General features: G+C 38.8%; 1 long non-coding RNA gene across 1 annotated transcript in view; it reads left to right on the top strand.

The window, feature by feature from the left end:
• Window positions 1-15,847: 15,847 nt before the first annotated feature.
• The window catches only part of LOC104665041, a 145,626-nt gene continuing 138,152 nt past the window's right edge, over window positions 15,848-23,321 (top strand). Inside the window, exon 1 of the long non-coding RNA XR_748353.1 lies at window positions 15,848-15,926. This is a non-coding gene — a long non-coding RNA (uncharacterized LOC104665041). The remainder of the gene's footprint in view (window positions 15,927-23,321) is intronic.

The following is a 23,321-nucleotide window of genomic DNA, read 5'->3' on the forward strand; positions in this document are numbered from 1 at the left end:
CTACTGGTTGTATATCATTGCTTCTAATCTTTTTAATAGACAGATATGATATGTTTTTAGGAAAGAGAGAAATAAATTACAAATGTTTATTATTTTCAATCCAAATATAAAATTGAAGTTTTTAAACCGATTTTTAAAAAAAATGTATGATTGTATTTTTTCTTGTAACAGAAAATGTTTCCTAATAACATTGACATAACCCAAAATCACTTATTTGCTTTATTCTTTTTTCTCTCTCCTTCCATATGTATATATGTGTGTGTGTATATATACATACCTACCTATAATATTTCTTACTGGTTTTTTTTTTTTGAGACAGAGTTTCGCTCTTTTTGCCCAGGCTGGAGTGCAATGGCGAGATCTCAGCTCACCGCAACCTCCGCCTCCCAGGTTCAAGCGATTCTCCTGCCTCAGCCTCCCTAATAGTTGGGATTACAGGCATGTGCCACTACGCCCGGCTAATTTTGTATTTTTAGTAGAAACGGGGTTTTTCCATGTTGGTCAGGCTGATCTTGAACTCCTGACCTCAGATGATCTGCCCGCCTCGGCCTCCCAAAGTGCTGGGATTACAGACATGAGCCACTGCTCCTGGCCACCTATAATATTTCTAGCAGCTCTTAGTAAGGAGCTCTTCAACTGAATGCAGTTCAATATTTTATTGTGGTTCCTTTTGTCTTTTTGATATATACTACTAGAAATGTGTCATCATTTACTTTGTTTTAAAGTCACTTGAAATAATTAATATGACTATGTTATCATAATAATGTATAGCTAGATTCATTTGTTTCAGTATGTTTTTGATTTTAAATGACTCCCTTTTCAAAAAGTTTATTTTAAATTCTGTAAAAGAATTACGTATTTCCCAAGTCAAAACCATAAAAATAATTTAGAGAGCTCTAACTTCCACTTTAGTGCTCTTCTTTTCTTTCTATTCTCATGTAGGTAACCATTTTTATTAGTTTCTTGGGTTATCCTTCCACAGTTGCAGCAAGCACAAATACACATACATATACGTGCACACACACACACAGCCACCCAAGTGCGTGAATGTCTTTTCCTTTTCTTACATAAAGGTAGTCAGTAATACATACACTCTTCTGTCCCTTGTTTATTTCACCTAATGATATACCCTGGAAGCTCCCTCCACCACAGAATTTAGAAGCCTTCCTTGTCACTTTTCATAGCCACAAAGCACCCCATAGTACGGGTGGCCACAATAGGCTGCTGTGTTTCCTTCTAGTTCTTTGCAATTCCAACATGATCGTTTAAGTTCAGTTATTTTAGTTTCAGAAGAATCCTACCTACTATTTCCTGTCCAAACTTCCCCCCACCACACACACATAAAGCTTCAGCATTTGGCAGTGCTTAGAGTAGGCATTTAATAAATTTTGAGTAAGTGGAATACATACAGCAATGAAGTTTCCTTCATTTCACTCAAAGAGAGTCCCTGAAGTTAAGACTCACATTTTTTCTTCCTTGAGCAGTCCCTGATTTTTCAGTCTTGATGATCTTACATTAATTATATCTTTACCTGCTTTTAATCTGGCTTCATTCTGAATCTAACTTCTCTCTGAGCACCCTTCCCTACTAGGATTACCCATATGATCCCACCCCACCCCACCAGATGCCTGGATGATAACAGATTTCAGGATACAGAGATATTTCTTTTTTTTTCTTTTTTCTCCCTTAGTCTAGTGATTTTCATTTATGATGATATAATTGTTAGAGATATTTCTAATCTGAACTTCCTTTTTATTTATTTATTTTTATTTATTTATTTTTTCAATTTAATTTTACAAGTTTATTACAGCTCATATCTGGAGCTGATTAAAGTGTCAACATTTTAAAATTACTCAAGATAATTAACCAGAAAAGATGATTATGGTCTCTAAAACTATTGAACAAACTGATGCTATTTAACATTGTTCACAGCCATTTAATTTGAATTACAAATTTTAGATTCTGGTAAGTAGGCCATAACTTCTTTGAACTTTCTTTTTTTTTTTTTTTTTTTTTTTTTTTTTTTTTTTTTTTTTTTTTGAGACGGAGTCTTGCTCTGTCGCCCGGGCTGGAGTGCAGTGGCCGGATGCCAGCTCACCGCAAGCTCCGCCTCCCGGGTTCACGCCATTCTCCTGCCTCAGCCTCCGGAGTAGCTGGGACTACAGGCGCCCGCCACCTCGCCCGGCTAGTTTTTTTTTTTTGTATTTTTTTAGTAGAGACGGGGTTTCACCATGTTAGCCAGGTCTCGATCTGCTGACCTCGTGATCCGCCCGTCTCGGCCTCCCAAAGTGCTGGGATTACAGGCTTGAGCCACCGCGCCCGGCTGAACTTTCTTTTACTTCTTTAGAATTGCCTCTCTCAGGAACTAATTTCTTCTCAGTTATAGCATGGGACTATCTAAAAAAACAAAACAAAACAAAACAACCCTATAGTTTGTTATTTAATTATACTCTACTTTATTCCAGAGAAGATTCTAGACACTTAACTGTGACTACATTATAATTCTTTAGTGGCCAGCCAAAATATTGGAGGAGGGTTTTAAATTATGGGCACACAAACTCATACATATACAACTGGTAAACCTATCAGAAACGTTTTTATATTGAAACAATTGCTGAAGTACTGTATGTGTGTCATTACTTAATTAAAAAATTGTATTCAGTAGTATAAACAATCACGTGTGTGACTTCTGAAATTTTATATGTCTCTAATTTAAGGCATGTAATTCCTAAGGCTAATGAGAAGCTCCTGCAGGCCGTCTTTGTCTTATCATAATGAGTCATACACTTAAATTTTGGAATTTGATTTATCTCGGAAGACTAAACTTTAAATTCTTCAGTGGACTTTTAAAAGGCACTTTTGAGAGTAATTTAAGCTTATTTATTTATTTATTTATTTATTTATTTATTTTTGTTTTAAAAAAGCTGCTTTGTGGTAGACACATCGACGTTTAAGTTGAAGATACATTTATTTTCCTGTAAGGGAATTAAGAGAACACCAATGGCTGGGCGCAGTGGCTCACGCATGTAATCCCAGCACTTTGGGAAGCTGAGGTGGGTGGATTACTTGAGGCCAGTTCAAGACCATCATAGCCAACACAGCAAAACCCATCTCTACTAAAAATATAAAAATTAGCCAGGCGTGGTGGCACACACCTGTAATCCCAGCTACTGAGGCAGGAGAATCACTTGAACCTGGAAGGGAGAGGCTGCAGTCAGTTGAGATGATGCCACTGCATTCCAGCCTGGGCGACAGAGCAAGACTCCATTTCCCAAAAAACAAAAAAAAAGAAAAAAAAGGAAGAGAAAAAAACACCAATGTGAGAATAATTACTCACACTTTCTTCCTCCTAAGATTTTTATTATAAATATAAATGTAATAAATGTTAAGATTATAAAATGTAGATCATACATGAAGTAAAAAGAAAATCTCTAAACAACTGTGATAAACACTATTAATATTTTTATGTATTTCTAGGATTTTTCTAAATATAAATTATAAATTTATATAATTCAAAATATGGTGGAAATTGTATTACATATAGTTTTTTATATCTTATTTTTCTTTACTTGTCATTATGCTTAAACATTTTTAAACCATATCATCAAAAATTCCTTAGAATGCTAATATAGCATTCTATTACACAGAAGTTGTAAAATTTCTGTAATCATTCAGTTGTCTCACAATTATAATATTTTCCACGTGTAAAGATATAAATCACTGTTCACATTTAGAAAAATTTTCTCAGATTCTATTCTAAGAAGAGAAATTACTAAGCAGCAATTGACTCAGTGTTTTGTCTGTCAACCTCATGCTTACAAAGATGGTCAAGTAAATCAGGAAATATAGGAGATATAACTTTTGCCTTAATTTCAATCATGACACATAGGCTGCCTGTCAAGAACAGTTGATGTCAGGCTGGGTGCGGTGGCTCACATCTGTAATCTCAGCACTTTGGGAGGCTGAGACGGGCAGATGACTTAAGGTCAGGAATTCCAGACCAGCTTGGCCGGCATGATGAAACCCCATCTCTGTTAAAAATACAAAAAAAAAAGTTGGATGACAACAGATTTGTCGTGGTGGTACATGCTTGTAATCCCAGCTGCTCGTGAGGCTGAGGCACGAGAATTGCTTGAACCTGGGAGGCAGAGGTTGCAGTGAGCTGAGATTGCACCATTGCACCCCAGCCTGGGTAATAGACCAAGATTCTGTCTCAAAAAAGAAACAGTTGATGTCAGGATGTCAGTTAATAAGAGCATTCCCTCAGCATAAGCAGATTTGCGTCCTGGCTGGTCTCAGATGGCTCAGCATGGAGTAGTGCTAAGACAATGGGTAGAAGACAGAATTCTAGTTCTAGTCTTGGCTTGTTAATTATCTATTTGCATGATCTCAGCAACACTAACATCTCTGCTTCTTGGTTGCCAGGCCTATAAAATGAAGGCAGTGCATTACATTTACTAAAATTACTGTTTTTTTTTTTTTTTTTTTTTTTTTTTTTTTTTTTTTTGTAAAGACAAGGTTTCACCATGTTGCCCAGGCTTGTCTCAAACTCCTAGACTCAAACGATCCACCTGCCTTGGCCTCCCAAAATGTTAGGATTACAGGCATGAGCCACCACACCCAGCCTAAGATTCCTTGTAGTCCCCAAATCCTCTGATTTTATGTTTAGAAGTTTAAGGTGACCCATGCAGTTTCAAAGGCTATTGCCTAAAGATGTGGCTGATTGGATTCTTGCCATCAACATTCCATGAAAGTCATGCTTTATTTGTAAATGAGGTGAGCACAGTTTTACTTGTTCTAGGTGAGTGCTGAGATTACAGATATGAACCACCGCACCCAGCCTGACATCAACTGTTCTTGACAGGCAGCCTATGTGTCATGATTGAAATTAAGGCACAAGTTATATCTCCTATATTTCCTGATTTACTTGACCATATTTGTAAGCATGAGGGTGACATGATAGTCCTAGCTGTTCTAGTTCACACAGTTTATATTGAGGAAGTACCATGTTACCTGGAAGACTTGTCTGGCAGCTGCCTCCCATTCTATGGCAAGCTCTTTCAATTCTGTATATTGCAGTCTTCAAGAGAAGTTCTAGAGACAATTATCTGGAAGCTTTTGCTCACTAATAACCTAACCCTTCCATCTGCTATACAAGGAGATATGCAAATCATGCAATGTTAGTTCTCCACTAATGCCCACTCATCAACCATTTGTCACCCATCCAATAGATAAAGACAAATCTATAAATCAAAATGGGCCAGGTGCTGTGGCTCATGCCTGTAATCCCAACACTTTGGGAAGTAGAAGCAGGAGGAGGATTTCTTGAGCTCAGGAGTTCGAGACCAGCCTGGTCAACATAGTGAGACTCTGTCTTTACAAAAAAAAAAAAAAAAAAAAATTTAGCTGTGCATAGTGGTGTACACCTGTCGTCCCAGCTACTTGGGAGAGTGAGGTGGGAGGATTGCTTGAGCCTGGGAGATGGAGGCTGTAGTGAGCCATGCTCATACCACTACACTCCAGCCTGAGCAACAGAGGGAGACCCTATGTTGAAAAGAGAAAAAATGAATAGTAAAAGAAGGTCAAAATGTCTTTTGGAGCACAAGATGCAGGAATGTATTATTAATTTTCCATTGATCTTCAGCCTAAAGTAAAGGTAGGTTTACAGAACAGCAGTTGTAGCCAATCTATCATGTGACTATAATATGGGGGAACTGCCAAAATCTCATGTGACATCAAGAGGAGTATTCACGGGGATATATGCACTCACCCTCAAATGGAAAGAGATGGCCACTCACAGAAAGATCTCATAGAAAAGTTTGTTATATTGCTGTGGTTCTAAAATTTTAGCATGCATCAGAACCAACTGTTAAAACACAGATTGCAAGCCGGGTCACTTGAGCCCAGGAGTTCAAGACCAGGTTGGGCCAATATGACAAAACCCCATCTTTACCAAAAAAATATAAAAATGAACTACAAGCACGTGCTTGTAGTCCCAGCTGTGGGGTGGGGAGCTGAGGCAGGAGGATCGCTTGAGCTTGGAAGGCAAAGATTGCAGTGAGTCGAGATTGCACCACTACACTCCAGCCTGGGCAACAGTGAGACTCCGTTTTACACACACACACACACACACACACACACACACACACACACACACACACAGAGAGAGAGAGAGAGAGAGCCAGAGCCAGACAGACAGAGAGAGAGAGAGAGAGAGAGAGAGAGAGAGAGAAATTGCGGAGCCCCTATCCCCAGAGTTTTTTGTGTCAGTAGATCTAAGCTTGACCAGAAGAATTTGCATTTCTATCAAGTTCCCAGATGATGCAGGGATGACAATAGATATTCTAGAGAGATTAACCCGGGGACAGTCAAAGTAGTGAAACCAAGAATGTGGATGCTAGAGCATAAGAATTGAAGGTAGTCCTCCCAGAATTTGGCTGTCAGAGATGAAGTAGCTAAGCCTAAGAAGCCACCTGGATAAGAGGCTAAACTGACAACAGCAACAAGCTCTTTACAGAACAACAATCTACAGGTCAGTGATACGTTAAACTAGTCAAACATCAGATCTTTTAATTGACACCTCTCTTAGCTAGTAATGTTATCTCTGGTTTTCTCTTACCGTATAAATAATAGTGATAGATTACTAATAAAGTAGAATATTGTTGAATATTGGCTCACAGGAACCATCTCTTTTTCTTGCATTTTTTCCAGATAAGGATTTTTTTCACATTTAAATGATCTGCATCTTGAAGTATCTGCCATTTATAAAGGGAGTTCAATATACCACAGCATCCAGGAATATGAGTGGGAGGAACTCTATTTCATAGTTACTTTCTCCTGGAGGCACTCCCTTTTGTCCAAGTTTCAGCCAGGGAATTAATGGGGAGCAAACCAAGATCGATTTTAATTGATTGTTCAGGTTTTTAAATAATTTGCATTATTCCCTAATACTTGACAGAATAACCACAGTACTTGAGTCTTATACCCTGTAATTTTAACTCTAATTCTTAAACCTTTTTACTGTACGGCAACTTTTGCATCTACAAACAGCACACCACCCTCATAGTGTGTCAGAGGAAATAGGGGAGCAGAATAAAGGGGGAAATGTGACAAAAACATACTTATATTTGTGTACTCACACACACAGACATACACACACAAACACACACACACTCTAGCTGCCATGGTTCCCATTACTGGTATTAGAATGTTGTGTAGGGAATAAAATTTTGCAAATATTAAATTGATGCACTTTAATTTCTTCTTAAATCGTGTTTGCAGACTTCTACCTCCAAAATTATGTCATAAGGTTAGTTGACCCAAAGCAGGAGAGAGCAGCATTGGCAATGGTCTTTAAAATCAGGTTTGGATGCTAGAGTACACTGGTAATCGCTTTAGCAAATGGTTAGCAAATGTGGCAGATGCCATTGGTTGTCTACCCAACAGTAATTCTCTGCTTCTAATCTTGCTAACAGAATCCAGACTGTGGGGCATTCATTGTGCCCAGCCTTTTGAGTGGCTAAGTAATTCAAATGACTAAAAATGCTTATAGAGACTGTATAAATTAGTGGTTCTCCATTTTGATGATATATTACATTCAACTGAGGAGCCTAAAAATACTGAAATCAGGGATCTGCTCCCATAAATTCTGAGTTAATTAATCTAGAGTGAGACAACGCATTGATATTTGTAAAAGCTCAAAACTAGCTATGATGCGAATCATTGGTTTTAATTCTTGAAATCATCACATTTTAAAACAAATTGGTCTATTCTCAGTTCTCTCTTCACTTCCAGTTATGAGAATATTTAAAGACAAAATAATGAACAATATGGCTACGACATTGGAAAACTGCCAACATCTCATTTAATACCAAGAGCAGTAATTACATGGCCAACTACGTTGCATTAGTGAAACTAAATTTCCTCTGTACCTCTGAGTCATAGTCTGAGAAAACATGTGGACTGCCTAAATAATATCCATTTTTGAGTCCTGTCATTGGTAAGATATTTTTCATACGCACTCATTAAATACTTATAACATTACAAAAATGTGGAATTAGTATCCATTCCCATTTTGTAGATGAGAATATTGAGGCATGACAGGAATATAGTTAGTGGGATCAACTCAGATTTCTTGGGCTCCAGAGTTCATAATCTTTCCACTTTACTGTTACTGCTTTTCAAAAGCTGCCTCTTTTCACCCCTTTCCCAGTATCAGATCCTCTGCTTATATAGGGCAAAGCCAGAGTTGGAATTTGGCATTTCTGTCTAATGCTTCAGCTCTTAAATTTAAGATTCAGTATAGTCATGAGACAGTTCTATTGGATTACTTTTTGGGACCGAGACTGTGTCTATCAGTCCAAGTCCTCAGGGCCAAACCCTTCAGCTCCTGGGAGCATTCCAGTGCCTCCAATCCTAGGGGAATGATAGCAATTCCCGTGAGCTTCTTGGTGTTCATTTTTAGAAACTGTTTTTCTTTTCTGGAAGTACTTGCCGTGAATCATCAAGAATCAAATTCATCAGTACATTGTGTCTCAGTCACTTTGGGATGTAAATGATCAGGATTGGCCATCACGTCCAGCAGGCTGACTGGATAAAAATCAGATTTTTTTTTTTTTTTTTGAGACGGGATTTCGCTCTTGTTGCCCATGCTGGAGTGCAATGGCGTGACCTTGGCTCACCGCAACCTCTGCCTCCTGGGTTCAAGCTATTCTCCTGCCTCAGCCTCCTGAGCAGCTGGGATTATGGGCATGTGCCACCACGCCCAGCTAATTTTGTATTTTTAGTAGAAACGGGGTTTCTCCATGTTGGTCAGGCTGGTGTTGAACTCCTGACCTCAGGCGATCCACCTCCCAAAGTGCTGGGATTATAGGCGTGAGCCACTGCTCCCGGCCCAGATTTCAATTTTAACAAAACATTTCTAACGGTTAATGTGCCTTAGAAGAGGGACTGTGATGTTCCAGAACAAAATTTAGTTTCATGTCTGAATTTTCTCTTTTGACCTACTAGTGACTGAAAATGCCCTAGACGATTTGTTATTGTTAGTATTTTGCTTAGCTGTCAACAAAATCTTCTTTACCTGTAATCAGTGGGTATTTCTTGGGGAAAAAAATCTCAAGCCAATATTAACTGACTTGATTTATTCTGTTTCTGATGTTTCTCTTACTTTACTCATTTTTCAGTTCATTGCATCTAAGCTGTTGAATTCTATTAAGAAGGCCTATTTTCCAAATGACCAAAGCAGTTGTAAAAAAATATTACTGTTAACTTTCTGAATAATATAGTACCTCAATTCATGTCCATTTGCACTCACTGAACATGCTGGGGTTTTTTTTTTTGGGTAAATATGACAGAGGTATATTGATCTCTTAAGTGCCTAATCAAACTCTGTTAATACTGCTAGCCATAAACTACCTAGCAGAATGGCATAGCTTGGAAATGTTTGCATGTATGAGTCAAACTTAAATAAAATAATTTATCACAAGACTACTTCTCTGGACTTACTGGGAGTGCATACTAGATTTTTTTGTACAGTGTTATTAATCTACATGTTGGCTTTGTCTAATTCTATGTAAAGTATGCTGATTTATTAGAATGCTCACTCTACAGTAAACTGATAATTGGATGCTCTTGAAAGAATGAGTTTCATTGATCTAGTCAATGACCACAGATATTACTGAAGTAAACCTCTTAACAGTGTTTGGGCGTATTTTGGCCATGATCAATGTTTCTGAATCTTCCCTTGTATTTTTTTGTTTTCTTTTGTTTTATTTGGCACTATCTGCATTGATTTAAATCTGCAGCAAATTTAATGTGCTAAATTCATCTTGACACAAAGTTTCATTACTTTTCTGGAGATGTGAACTTTTCTTTGTTTATTATAGATTAAAAATCTTCCCTGACAGTCTTTGAAAATAATCTGTTTGTACTTATGTCAATATGCATCAGCGGTTGACAGTAAGTAAAGTGAAAAATTAAAGATATTGCCTTTAAAATAATAGAATTACATTTCTTTTCCTTTTGTTTTTAAAGCCATTGCAAGGATCTACCTTGGTGCCCTCTAAAGAAATTCTGAATTTTCTGAGAACAAGAGGTCAGGTCCAATATGTGGAAGTCTTTTCTGTATGTCTGTGAGTGGAAAGTGAGAACTGATATGCCAAGGGATGAGTAATGAGCCTCATCTTGACGCAGAATCCCCAAAAACCAACTTTTACTGAAGAGCGTGCAGGCAGCTTTATAACCCATTTGACAACATTAAACCCAAAAGAAGAAAATCCACTGGTTCTAAACTATGTGCAGATTGCTTATCAGTCCTCTGACATATACATAATGAAAAGATGTAAAATATACAGGTTCATGACATTTTGTTAGAATTACAAGACAAAGAGGGAAAACCCTCACAGTATGAATATGCATGCCATACTTTCTGGTTAGAGTAGAAGCCATTTGAGAATGTTTGATTTTTTGTTCCCCATTTTAATGTTTAGGAAGTTACAATTTTCTCTAGATATAAAGCAAATAAGGGTCACCATGTTTATTTGATTGATTTTCTTTGAAAAAATAATATAAAAAGCTATATACATGCATATGGTAATAAGTTCAAAAGGTAGCAAAGGGATTTGAGGCAAAAAGTAAGCCTCCTCCCTCCTAAAAATATTAGGTAATAGGCTACCTAAGATCTTCCTGAAGACAGCCAGCTACCTGTTTCTTGCATATCCTGCCAGAGACACGTTCAATGCATTCACAAATATATATGTATGTAAATATGTGTGTGTGTGTATATATATATATTACACACCTGCATTCAACACATACACATACACAAATGATAGCATGTTGCACAGTGTCTTCTACTTTGATGTTTTCATTTAATAATGCTTTTTGAAGAGTTTTTTTATATCGTTGCACACAGAGTTTTTCCATGCCTTTTTTTTTCCTTGAGACGGAATTTCGCTCTTGTTGCCCAGGCTGGAGTGCAATGGTGCAATCTTGGCTCACCACAACCTCCGTCTCCCGGGTTCAAGCGGTTCTCCTGCCTCAGCCTCCTGAGTAGCTGGGATTACAGGCATACACCACCACACCCAGCTAATTTTGTATTTTTAGTAGAGATGGGGTTTCTCCATGTTGGTCAGGCTGGACTCGAACTCCCTGACCTCAGGTGATCCACCCACCTTGGCCTCCCAAAGTTCTGAGATTACAGGCATGAGCCACCATGCCCGGCCTGTTCCACGCTTTTAAAAAACTGCATAATATTTTATCAATGTAGCATAATCTATTTAAGCAGTCCTCCGTTGATGGACATTTAGGTCATTTCCAATTCCTTGTTATATTGAATACTGTTTTAGTGAATATCAGTTTACATAGATTATTTCTTACATATGCAAGGATATCTTTAGGATATACACATATGTGGAATTGTTGGGTTTAAGAATATGTTTAATTAAAATTTTGACAAGCTTTGCCAGTGTGATATTTGGGCATTTAACAATCAGTGTGGCACAGGCTCCAGTCCATCAGAATGGATGCTGACTGTAGACAGCTGGTAAAGGCTGCATGTCAGATGAGAATATTGTCAAACTGCCCTTCAAAGATGTAACTGATTGTTCTCCTTTAAATAAGTGATGAGGACAGGTACTATAGTTTTCCATTACTATTCCTATTTATAGAATTAGCTAACTCTCAATGGTTTTTAAATAGTCATTATTACCAATAAAATGTTACCTGAGACCACTGGTGAATTGTAGTCATAAAGGTGCTATATTTAGACTGCCTGTTAAATATATTAAATATGTTATTCATTACAAAGAAAAATTAAATATTGTCTATCAACATTAACATCACATAGAGCTCCTTCCTGATGTAGCTGAAAAAGTGACCAGAGCAGGGGGCTTATCTGCCTCTTTTTTTGGAAGGTAAACTTCATAGGGGCAGAAACTTGTTTTGTTCTTTTTCCCCGCAATAATATCTTCAACATCTAGAAAAATGGCTGGTAGTGGTTTAACCAAATATTTCCTTGCTGAATACATATATAAATATTGAACTGAAATATAAAGTCTTCTCTACAAGGACAAGGAAAATTGTAAATATTTATATAGCCACACTTACTTTTCTTGTTACATCTATTTTCTGTTTCCTAACATTTGGAGATTGGCCACTTGTTTATTATTATTATTAGAGATGGAGGTCTTGGTCTGTTAAACAGGTTGGAGTATAGCAACACAATCACGGCTCTCTGCAGTGTCAGTCACCTGGGCTCAAGGAATCCTCCTGCCTCAGCCTCTCAAATAGCTGGGGCTACAGGCATGCACCACCCTGCCTGGCTAATTTTAAATTTTTATTTGCAGAGATGGGATCTCACGATGTTGCCCAGGCTGGTCTTGAACACCTGAGCTCAAGAAATTCTCCCACCTTGGTTTTCCAAAGTGCTGGGATTACAGATGTGAGTCACTGTGCCCAGCCATGGAGACTGGCCACTTATTAAAGATGTATCCTGAAGTCAAAATTGTTAAAACAAAGCCTAGATTTCATTAGGAAGAAATCCTTGAGGAAGAGTGTCTATGTTTGAATATTCTTAAGCCATGGTTATTGCTGAAATTTGTACATTTTATAATATGGTAATTGTATTTAGCTAGCTGATGTCTTTTGTTTTGGAGGGCTGGGGTGTAGATACTTGTGAATGTAGAATTTAGCACCTGAAGTAGTAATTATGTGTACTTAGAAATTACAGGGTAGGAACTGGAAATTGGAATGGAAAAAGCAGGTTATGGAAAATAATATGCAATATATAGATTTATGTGTTAAGTACTGTGGGGACACATAGCAAAAAATGCTTGTGATACCTTAAAACAAAGTTGCTAACTTTCTTAATTCTCTCCCGCCTCCCTGCCACCTCCAATTCATGAGAAACAATGAGGCAAAGTCATGAAACAAGATGATGGTTCAAAAACACCACAATATCAACACTGAATTCAATGCAGTCTCATAAATTGAGACTGTCTGGGAAATGCTTGATGTAGGAATATGGTTTCACGTCTAATGCAAAGTCTTCACAACAAACTGCATTATTTGGACTATTTTTAAAACTTTTCTCCCATGGAAATATAATTCTATATTATAAACACGGGAACTTGAGATGACTGAAAAAACAACACAGAATTTCAGATAAACAAGGACTAGCTAAATGTACTAGGTGAGACTATATAGGAACCTTAAAAGGGTATGAATGCTACATTTTTTTTTTTTTTTGAAATGGAGTCTTGCTCTATCACCCAGGCTGTAGTGCAGTGGCACCATCTCTGGTCACTGCAAGCTCCGCCTCCCGGGTTCACGCCATTCTCCTGCCTCAGCCTCCTGAGTAGCTGTGACTATGGGCACCCGCCACCGTGCCCGGCAAATTTTTTTGTATTTTTAATAGAGACGGGGTTTCACCATGTTGGCCAGGCTGGTCTCGAACTCCTGGCCTCAAGTGATCTTCACACCTTGGCCTCCCAAAGTGCTGGGATTATGAGGCATGAGCCACCACACCTGGCCTTGCATGCTACATAATTGTTAGGAAAGGCTCTCACTGTAAGCTTCATGAGGAGTGGGTTTCTTTGGTTCACCATCATATTCTTGCACCTAGCACCCTGTGCACAGTAGGTACTAACCAAATATTTGTTGAATGAATTCGTGAATGAAAAGGAAGAATGTTCTTTGTCAGGCTATCATAGGGGAATCTCAGCAAAAGCAACAAGTGGTCAGCATTTGTTAAAATGTTGAACTTCATAAAGGAAAGGGATAAAGTGTGATTTATTAAATAATGCCCGTGATATCCAGCCCGTATTCCATTAAGCCCCAGGCTAAAGGGTGAACAGTTAATTTCATAGCTGTACTAAATAGTTATATCGCATATCAGTCAAGGTGATATATGCCTCTAAATCCCTCGGAAAGCACCCAAGGGCAAAGGCCAGAAATCATTATAAGCTTGACTAGGAAAACCACTAATAAAGTGGGTCATGGAACTTTTTTTTTTAATGCCAAGAAAATAATGTAATAATGGGATTGTGTCTTTCCTCATTTCCTTTGAAAATGCTTTTAGTATTAGGATCTATTCAATCAAAGGATTTAGGAATATTCTAACAATGAAAGGTTCTGCGTTTTACATTCAGTACTTATTAAAGTGGATACCTGCTGAGTTGTATTATCAGATTAACATCTCTATGAATCAAAAATAGAGAGAGGGAAGTTTATTGGACTTTGTAAAGATATTTACGTTAGGAAGACTGACAATTACTAAAGTTTTATTTGAGGGTAGTAAATGGGAAGATTTTCTATGTGAAAATTGAATGTAGATAATAATAATGGAAGAATGTTTAATAGATAAGGCTTTAGAATTTTACAAAGAGCTTTCAGTTATAATATGCAATTAAGCATATTGGAAAAGCTATTGAAAATAAAGCATAGTTCCACATTGTTAAAGAAATGAGGCCTGGAAGCAATATTCACAATTAACATCGGGTTAGTTCATCATCCTCTGATTTATAGTGATTTAACAATGTAGCATGGCACACATTTTTCAAAATCCAATTGCTAATCTATTTCAGGTCAAAATGAATTGGAACACGATTAGAACTTCATCTTGGTGTTCTGACCTGAAATGAAAATGCATGTACCAGTGCTGTCAAGTTTGCATTACTTCTGGGTACTACATCATGTTTCTAGGATGGTTTTTCATCATCACAGCAACTGCACGTCGCTGTCTTATCCCTTTTCATTCCTGGAAGAGGTGGAATTCCCTTTGAAATAAAAGGAAGTTCTGCATGTGAGACAAATGTGGAGGCTCATTGTGGAGGTGGTAGAATAAACAGTGGTTGGGATGAACATAGACACTATTTCAATCCTTTGTATGTTTCTTTTCTTCTATCCCAAAACTTCCTAGTGAAGTACTTTTCTGTAACTCTCCCTCACTCACCTACAAAGTGATGTGGTAAAACAAACTTTCACCTTTTAATCAAGAAAGATATCAGTTAAGAGGTGATTTAGCAATTTCCAAGGAATCTCTGATTTTTGCAAAACGTGTTGGGGAAGGGATTGAATTCTTCAATGTTTCCTTTGGGACCACGCAATAAAGATGCAGCCGTGTTAATTGGTGAACAAAGCTGATTGACTGGGATTGCCTTGGATTACTGCATTCAAATTTGGCTTAATTCTCCCCAACTTAAGGTTACTGGCTTATGCAATGTTAAATTGTGAAGACTAAACGAATAGAGACAGACTTAACAATTCATCCCCAAATGCTTTTCTACATATTTTTAATGATATCCATGTGTACTCCCTTAATAAGCAAGATAGACACTCAAATATTTCTTCTCAGAGCTTCTGGGCAAATGCAACCTGCTTTAAGAAAACTCTGTTTGTGAAAATCCAAATTTAACCTTTTTTTAAAAAAAACAAAATAATCATCCCCTTGAAAGCCTGTGAGAAACCGAAGGGTAGTTATATCCATTTGCTTAGTTCTGAAGGAGTTTCTATATATTAAATGTTTAATGGTCCTCTGAAGGGGGAGCAGTTTGTTTTAGCTAAGGGCCTGTAGCCACAAACAGATATGTGAATTTTCTACATAACTGTGGAATCTAGCACTTCTTGTAGAGCAGCATTGGTAGTTTTGGGGGAATGATGGTTATAAGAATTTGAGAATGAGCTAGAAATAGATTTGCTGGGAAAATATGGGCCAAAAGGGATTCTCCAGACCTTGATACTACATAACAACAGACTCATAGTAGTACTTCTTCGATGAAATGAGACAAATCTTAAGAGCACTGGAGGCTGAAAAGGTGACTCTCTGTGGACCATTTTACTTTTCTCTTACAGGAGTCAGTGAAGCAAGTTCATGAGACTCGGAGGCAAGGACACCAAACCAGGAGTTTTAGCTCCTACCCATGGTACTCGTAAGTGATTAAAGAGCTGCAGCTTCACAAGAGACAGCAAGGGCAAGGGTAGGGCCATAAGATTTCATAAGTCTTGAAAGCAGGGAAAAGGCAGCTTGCCCCTGCTTTTACTGGAAACAGCAAGATTCCAAGTCAGGAATTCCAAACTGTCAGAGGAAGGAGTGGGTCATAGTTTTGTGGGGCCTGAAACTTATACAACTTTCAGAATACAAAATAAGGTGTAGTGTAGGGCCCTCCAAGAAATCTGTGTTAAAGAAAGGTCCTGAATCTTATGATATGATCTATAACAGATCTTTATCCCTTGCTGTGTAAAGCAAAACATACATCACTCTTTTTTTCTATTGACACCTTGATATAACATCACTCTTGAGTAGTAGTAATAATAATAGTTTATTGAGCTCTTATTATGTGCTGAGCTCTATGTTAGAACCTTCCTGCATTAGTTTGCTAGGACTGTTGTAACCCAATGCCACAAATTGGGTGGCTTAAAACAACCAAAATTTATTTTCTGAGCTCTGGAGGCTTAAAGACCAAAACGAGCGCATCAACAGAGCCAATTTCCTTCCAAAATCTCTAGGGGAGGATGCTTCTTTGCCTCTTTGGTTTTCTGGTAGCCCCTGGCATTCCTTGGCTTGTGGCACCATCATTTCAATCTTTGCCTCCATCTTCACATGATGTTTGTCCCTGTGTGTGTTTTCTTTTATTATAAGGACACCAGTCATTTTGGATTAGGGCCTACTCTAATTCAGAATGATCTCATCTTATTTTGTTTACATCTGCAAAGATTCTATGTTCCCAAATCAGGTCACATTCACAGGGACTAGGAGTTAGGACCTCAACATACATTTTGGGAAGAGGGGACCACAATTGAACCTATTGCACTTACAGATGACTCCTTTAGTCTTCACACTAATCCTGAGAGGAAGTTGCTATTATTACTCCTTTTTACAGTTGAAGAAACTGAGAGAAATGCCTGAGGTCACTAAGTTAGATGCTTTAGTGCTGAGATTCCATAGTTCCAACCTAAGCCTGATGCCTCCTGTGCCCACATATTTAATTCTGATAGAAGTGAATTAATCAATTTCTGTCTGAAAAAAGACCGTAATTATAGCTAGAGTTTTCTTTTTTATTTTATTTTATTTTTTTATGTGTTTGTTTTTTATTTTTTATTTTATTTATTTATTTATTTATTTTTATTTATTTTTTATTATACTTTAAGTTCTAGGGTACATGTGCATAACATGCAGGTTTGTTACATATGTATACTTGTGCCATGTTGGTGTGCTGCACCCATCAACTCGTCAGCACCCATCAATTCATCATTCATATCATGTATAACTCCCAATACAATCCCTCCCCCCTCCCCCCTCCCCATGATAGGCCCCAGTGTGTGATGTTCCCCTTCCCAAGTCCAAGTGATCTCATTGTTCAGTTCCCACCTATGAGTGAGAACATGCGGTGTTTGGTTTTCTCTTCTTGTGATAGTTTGCTAAGAATGATGGTTTCTAGCTGCATCCATGTCCCTACAAAGGACGCAAACTCATCCTTTTTTATGGCTGCGTAGTATTCCATGGTGTATGTGTGCCACATTTTCTTAATCCAGTCTGTCACAGATGGACATTTGGGTTGGTTCCAAGTCTTTGCTATTGTGAATAGTGCCGCAATAAACATACGTGTGCATGTGTCTTTATAGCAGCATGTTTTATAATCCTTTGGGTATGTACCCAGTAATACCCTTTATTACTCTCTCTTGCCCAATTGCCCTGGCCAGAACTTCCAATACTATGTTGAATAGGAGTGGTGAGAGAGGGCATCCTTGTCTTGTGCCTGTTTTCAAAGGGAATTTTTCCAGTTTTTGCCCATTCAGTATGATATTAGCTGTGGGTTTGTCATAAATAGCTCTTATTATTTTGAGATACAGTCCATCAATACCGAATTTATTGAGCGTTTTTAGCATGAAGGGGTGTTGAATTTTGTCAAAAGCCTTTTCTGCATCTATTGAGATAATCATGTGATTTTTGTTGTTGGTTCTGTTTATGTGATGGATTATGTTTATTGATTTTCATATGTTGAACCTGCCTTGCATCCCAGGCATGAAGCCCACTTGATCATGGTGGATAAGCTTTTTGATGTGCTGCTAGATTCAGTTTGCTAGTACTTTCTCGAGGATTTTTGCATTGATGTTTATCAGGGATATTGGTCTAAAATTATCTTTTTTTGTTGTGTCTCTGTCAGACTTTGGTATCAGGATGATGTTGGCCTCATAAAATGAGTTAGAGAGGATTCCCTCTTTTTCTATTGATTGGAATAGTTTCAGAAGGAATGGTACCAGCTCCTCCTTGTACCTCTGGTAGAATTCAGCTGTGAATCCATCTGGTCCTGGACTTTTTTTGATTGGTAGGCTATTGATTATTGCCTCAATTTCAGAGCCTGCTATTGGTCTATTCAGGGATTCAACTTCTTCCTGGTTTAGTCTTGGAAGAGTGTAAATGTCCAGGAAATTATCCATTTCTTCTAGATTTTCTAGTTGATTTGCATAGAGGTGTTTATAGTATTCTCTGAGGGTAGTTTGTATTTCTGTGGGGTCGGTGGTGATATCCCCTTTATCATTTTTTATTGCATCTATTTGATTCCTCTCTCTTTTCTTCTTTATTAGTCTTGTTAGCGGTCTGTCAATTTTGTTGATCTTTTCAAAAAACCAATTCCTGGATTCATTGATTTTTTGGAGGGTTTTTTGTGTCTCTATCTCCTTCAGTTCTGCTCTGATCTTAGTTATTTCTTGCCTTCTGCTAGCTTTTGAATGTGTTTGCTCTTGCTTCTCCAGTTCTTTTAATTGTGATGTTAGAGTGTCAATTTTAGATCTTTCCTGCTTTCTCTTGTGGGCATTTAGTGCTATACATTTCCCTCTACACACTGCTTTAAATGTGTCCCAGAGATTCTGGTATGTTGTATCTTTGTTCTCATTGGTTTCAAAGAACATCTTTATTTCTGCCTTCATTTCGTTATGTACCCAGTAGTCATTCAGGAGCAGGTTGTTCAGTTTCCATGTAGTTGAGCGGTTTTGATTGAGTTTCTTGGTCCTGAGTTCTAGTTTGATTGCACTGTGGTCTGAGAGACAGTTTTTTTGTGATTTCTGTTCTTTTACATTTGCTAAGGAGTGCTTTACTTCCAATTATGTGGTCAATTTTGGAATAAGTGCGATGTGGTGCTGAGAGGAATGTATATTCTGTTGATTTGGGTTGGAGAGTTCTATAAATGTCTATTAGGTCCGCTTGGTGCAGAGATGAGTTCAATTCCTGGATATCCTTGTTAACTTTCTGTCTCATTGATCTGTCTAATGTTGACAGTGGAGTGTTGAAGTCTCCCATTATTATTGTATGGGAGTCTAAGTCTCTTTGTAAGTCTCTAAGGACTTGCTTTATGAATCTGGGTGCTCCTGTATTGGGTGCATATATATTTAGGATAGTTAGCTCTTCCTGTTGAATTGATCCCTTTACCATTATGTAATGTCCTTCTTTGTCTCTTTTGATCTTTGATGGTTTAAAGTCTGTTTTATCAGAGACTAGGATTGCAACCCCTGCTTTTTTTTGTTCTCCATTTGCTTGGTAGATCTTCCTCCATCCCTTTATTTTGAGCCTATGTATGTCTCTGCATGTGAAATGGATCTCCTGAATATAGCAGACTGATGGGTCTTGACTCTTTATCCAGTTTGCCAGTCTGTGTCTTTTAATTGGAGCATTTCGTCCATTTAAATTTAAGGTTATTTTGCTCGTTAGTTGATGCAGTGTCTTCCTAGCCTCGATGGTCTTTACATTTTGGCATGTTTTTGCAATGGCTGGTACCGGTTGTTCCTTTCCATGTTTAGGGCTTCCTTCAGGGTCTCTTGTAAGGCAGGCCTGGTGGTGACAAAATCTCTAAGCATTTGCTTATCTGTAAAGGATTTTATTTCTCCTTCACTTATGAAACTTAGTTTGGCTGGATATGAAATTCTGGGTTTAAAATTCTTTTCTTTAAGAATGTTGAATATTGGCCCCCACTCTCTTCTGGCTTGTAGAGTTTCTGCCGAGAGATCTGCTGTTAGTCTGATGGCTTCCCTTTGTGGTAACCCGACCTTTCTCTCTGGCTGCCCTTAAGATTTTTTCCTTCATTTCAACTTTGGTGAATCTGGCAATTATGTGTCTTGGAGTTGCCCTCTTCTGGAGGAGTATCTTTGTGGCATTCTCTGTATTTCCTGAATTTGAATGTTGGCCTGCCCTACTAGGTTGGGGAAGTTCTCCTGGATGATATCCTGAAGAGTGTTTTCCAACTTGGTTCCATTTTCCCCCTCACTTTCAGGCACCCCAATCAGATGTAGATTTGGTCTTTTTACATAATCCCATACTTCTTGCAGGCTTTGTTCATTTCTTTTTCTTCTTTTTTCTTTTGGTTTCTCTTCTCGCTTCATTTCATTCATTTGATCCTCAATCGCTGATACTCTTTCTTTCTTTCTTTTTTTTTTTTTTTTTTTTTTTTTTGAGACGGAGTCTCGCTCTGCCGCCCAGGCTGGAGTGCAGTGGCCGGATCTCAGCTCACTGCAAGTTCCGCCTCCTGGGTTTAAGCCATTCTCCTGCCTCAGCCTCCCGAGTAGCTGGGACTACAGGCGCCCGCCACGTCGCCCGGCTAGTTTTTTGTATTTTTTTAGTAGAGACGGGGTTTCACCGTGTTAGCCAGGATGGTCTCGATCTCCTGATCCGCCCGTCTCGGCCTCCCAAAGTGCTGGGATTACAGGCTTGAGCCACCGCGCCCGGCCGCTGATACTCTTTCTTCCAGTTGATCAAGTCGGTTACTGAAGCTTGTGCATTTGTCACGTATTTCTCGTGTCATGGTTTTCATCTCTGTCATTTCGTTTATGACCTTCTCTGCATTAATTAGTCTAGCTGTCAATTCTTCCACTCTTTTTTCAAGATTTTTAGTTTCTTTGCGCTGGGTCCGTAATTCCTCCTTTAGCTCTGAGAAGTTTGATGGACTGAAGCCTTCTTCTCTCATCTCGTCAAAGTCATTCTCTGACCAGCTTTGATCTGTTGGTGGCTATGAGCTGCGCTCCTTTGCAGGGGGAGACGCACTCTTATTTTTTGAATTTCCAGCTTTTCTGCCCTGCTTTTTCCCCATCTTTGTGGTTTTATCTGTCTCTGGTCTTTGATGATGGTGACGTACTGATGGGGTTTTGGTATAGGTGTCCTTCCTGTTTGATAGTTTTCCTTCTGACAGTCAGGACCCTCAGCTGTAGGTCTGTTGTAGATTGCTTGAGGTCCACTCCAGACCCTGTTTGCCTGGGTATCAGCAGCAGAGGTTGCAGAAGATAGAATATTGCTGAACAGCAAGTGTAACTGTCTGATTCTTACTTTGGAAGGTTCCTCTCAGGGGTGTACTCCACCCTGTGAGGTGTGGGGTGTCAGACTGCCCCTAGTGGGGGATGTCTCCCAGTTAGGCTACTCAGGGGTCAGGGACCCACTTGAGCAGGCAGTCTGTCCCTTCTCAGATCTCAACCTCCGTGTTGGGAGATCCACTGCTCTCTTCAAAGCTGTCAGAGTTGTTTGCGTCTGCAGAGGTTCTGCTGCTTTTTTGTTGTTGTTGTTTAGCTGTGCCCTGTCCCCAGAGGTGGAGTCTACAGAGACAGGCAGGTTTCCTTGAGCTGCTGTGAGCTCCACCCCGTTCGAGTTTCCCAGCGGCTTTGTTTACCTACTTAAGCCTCAGCAATGGCGGGCGCCCCTCCCCCAGCCTCGCTGCTGCCTTGCGGTTAGATCGCCGCAGACTGCTGTGTTAGCAATGAGGGAGGCTCCGTGGGTGTGGGACCCTCCCGGTCAGGTGTGGGATATATTCTTCTGGTGTGCCCGTTTGCTTAAAGCACAGTATTGGGGTGGGAGTTACCCGATTTTCCAGGTGTTGTGTGTCTCAGTTCCCCTGGCTAGGAAAAGGGATTCCCTTCCCCCTTGCGCTTCCCAGGTGAGGCGATGCCTCGCCCTGCTTCAGCTCTCGCTGGTCCAGCTGCAGCAGCTGACCAGCACTGATTGTCCGGCACTCCCTAGTCAGATGACCCCAGTACCTCAGTTGAAAATGCAGAAATCACCGGTCTTCTGTGTTGCTCCCGCTGGGAGTTGGAGACTGGAGCTCTTCCTATTTGGCCATCTTGCTCCGCCCCCCTAGAGTTGTCTTTAATGGGAATCTAGACAAGGAATTCACCCATTTCTTAATTCTTTGAGATGTTCATGAATGACTTTAAGGACATCATTCCTTAAAACTTGTTTGGCAGTGATATTTAAAGATGCTATTCTAGAGTGTTTGGGGACATACTCAGGTCATTCTAAGAATCTTTTTCATCTCCTATTTAAAGCTACCAAAAATTTTCCTGGCTTAGATTTCTTATATGCAAAGACTTTTAAAAAACTGTGTATAATTGGAATCAGAACAACACAGCTAGAATTTTAAAAAATGCCCAATGGTCATGAGTTGGTACCTTGCATTTTGGGAGTAGAGGAGTAATTGCTTTATTTATTATAGAAATATCTCTCATGATTTATCTATGTTATAAAAAAACAGAGATGGTTTGATGAGTTCAGAATTAAAATGTCTCACTGCCAGAAATTGTTGAGATCTTTGGAGGATTATACACCTTTATATGCTGGGCAATAAAGGAATTCCTTGCAAGAGAAATGTCAAGTATATAGTGAAAGGGAAAATTTAGTTCTTGACCAAACCACAAGTTACTTAACACCCTGTAGACCTTAGTTTCTTTCTTTCTTTCTTTCTTTCTTTCTTTCTTTCTTTCTTTCTTTCTTTCTTTCTTTCTTTCTTTCTTTCTTTCTTTCTTTCTTTCTTTCTTTCTTTCTTTCTTTCTTTCTTTCTTTTTTTTTTTTATCATACTTTAAGTTCTAGGGTACATGTGCACAATGTGCAGGTTTGTTACAGAGGTATACATATGCTATCTTGGTTTGCTGCACCCATCAACTCATCATTTACATTAGGCATTTCTTCTAATGCTATTCCTCCCCCGGCTCCCTAGCCCCCCGACAGGCCCCGGTGTGTGATGTTCCTTGCCCTGTGTCCAAGTGATCTCATTGTTCAATTCCCACCTATGAGTGAGAACATGCAGTGTTTGGTTTTCTGTCCTTGTGATAGTTTGCTGAGAATGATGGTTTCCAGCTTCATCCGTGTCCATACAAAGGACATGAACTCATCCTTTCTTATGGCTGCATAGTATTCCATGGTGCATATGTGCTACATTTTCTTAATCCATTCTATCATTGATGGACATTTGGATAGTTAGCTCTTCCTGTTGAATTGATCCCTTTACCATTATGTAATGGCCTTCTTTGTCTCTTTTGGTCTTTGTTGGTTTAAAGTCTGTTTTATCAGAGA

This window comes from Rhinopithecus roxellana, chromosome 6 (genome assembly GCF_007565055.1).
Source record: "Rhinopithecus roxellana isolate Shanxi Qingling chromosome 6, ASM756505v1, whole genome shotgun sequence".
NCBI classification, from domain to species: domain Eukaryota; kingdom Metazoa; phylum Chordata; class Mammalia; order Primates; family Cercopithecidae; genus Rhinopithecus; species Rhinopithecus roxellana.